At 47.6% G+C, this 1,772-nt stretch overlaps 1 pseudogene; it reads left to right on the top strand.

Annotated features, from left to right (window-relative positions):
• Positions 1-332: 332 nt before the first annotated feature.
• On the top strand, positions 333-437 carry LOC127210364 (uncharacterized; annotated as a pseudogene).
• The last annotated feature ends 1,335 nt before the right edge of the window (positions 438-1,772 follow it).

Here is a 1,772-nt window from a genome sequence, read left to right on the forward strand (position 1 = left end):
AAAATGTGAGCCATCATGTACTTGAATCCTCTGGTTTGATTGGAATGTTCTCAATAAAGATTTTCTAAAGAGATAATGTTTTTGGAGGATGTGAAAGAGATGAGCTGGTCACTTATACGTGAGCACATACTGACACACATACACAAACACACACACACACACCTACATATTTTTACTTTTATTTGTGAAATAAAAAATATACTTTAAATGTCATCCTATTAAGTCAAACTATTAAGTGGATAGGCTAGTTAATTTCCAAAGAAAATAACCATATAATTAGCTAAACACACACACACATACCATGATACTCAGGTTAAGAAATACAACATTTTCCTGCCACTAGTGGCCTTGCAGGTGTAGTTGCTGTGTCATGTGTGCATCAGTAAGTGGCTCAGTGTTCAGACTATGAACATATGAATGATTAGTAGCCTAACATCCCCTAAAAAGAAAATCGAACCTGAGACAACCATTAGTCTGGTACCAGTGCACCCGGCCAGGGAGCTAACCTGGAACAATCACCATTTCCATACCACCAGGGAGGCCCAGACTGGCTCTCAGGATGGGGAGCAAGCTGGAGACTAGAAGAACCTCACCTGAGACTTCAGGTGAGAGTGAGCCCAAGATAGACTGCACTCTGAAGGGGCCACTAGGCATGGGTTGGGTAAAGAGTAAGGCCCAGAACATCACCAGACCAACACCATTTAAACCATAGAGGAGCTAGTCTGAGATGTCACAGGTCCAGCAACAGGACGGCCTAGAGGGTTACACCATGTCCAAAATAAGCCCTGCCTGATACCATAATGCATGAGCAGTACATTGTACTCCTAAGATGACTCTTAAGACAACCCCAGACACTCAGAGACTCAAGGAAACATCAAGAGGAGCAAGTAAGTGGAGGGAGAAACACAAGAGAAAACAAAACAGAAAGATGTGGGCACAATGATGAGAGGCAGAGCTGCAGAGGCTGGTAGTAAGAAAGAACCTGTAGTGTATGGCTGCTGATGTCAACTGACCTAGCTGGGGTCTTGACTGGTGCTGCCATCAGGGACTACTGCTGGATTTGGGGCCCTGAAGCAGAAGGAGCCTGTTATCACCAAATGCCAGGAAGATATTCTTCATCTAGGTTGTCACGTGGGCCCATGTTGATGACTGAGCGCTGTGCACAACTGGCCATACTCTTCACCAGGGAATTATGGAAGAGCTGGCCCTACAGCTTCCCCTAGCCATCTGCAGTACTCAGAAAAACAGGCCCTGACAGGGGAAGGAATGGCAGATGAGCTGGCCCCAAGGATAGGAATACGGGAAACCTGGTCTCACCACTCATCTCCTGTGCGGTGGCTGGACAGTGCACAGATACATTCTTCCCCTGTTAGTACTTTAACCTGCAGCAGTTAGGAAACCTGGCCCTGGGATCATGAAAGCAGGAGAGCTGACCCTACTCATCACTAACTTCCGCCCTTGGGAGATCATGCCCTGCACCTCACCTGGCCATCACAGTAGAGCTGACCTTGGATGTGGGCTTTGTGGGTGTTCCTGAGCATGCGAGACCTGCCCCTGCCTCTTGTGTGGTGTTGATGCCAAGGGAGAGATTCCCCTCCCCTCTCTTTTGTCCTCTCTCATTTGTATCAGGCAGGAGAGCTGAACCTGATGGCCTCATAAGAGTAGGAAAGTTGCCCATGACCCTTACCTGCTGTAGTACTGGATAAAGTAGGCCCTGGGCAGCACAGTGGAGCTAACTCTGAAGGCAGGATCGCAGGTGAGCCACCTTGAAA

Source organism: Acomys russatus, chromosome 27 (assembly GCF_903995435.1).
Source record: "Acomys russatus chromosome 27, mAcoRus1.1, whole genome shotgun sequence".
NCBI lineage: Eukaryota > Metazoa > Chordata > Mammalia > Rodentia > Muridae > Acomys > Acomys russatus.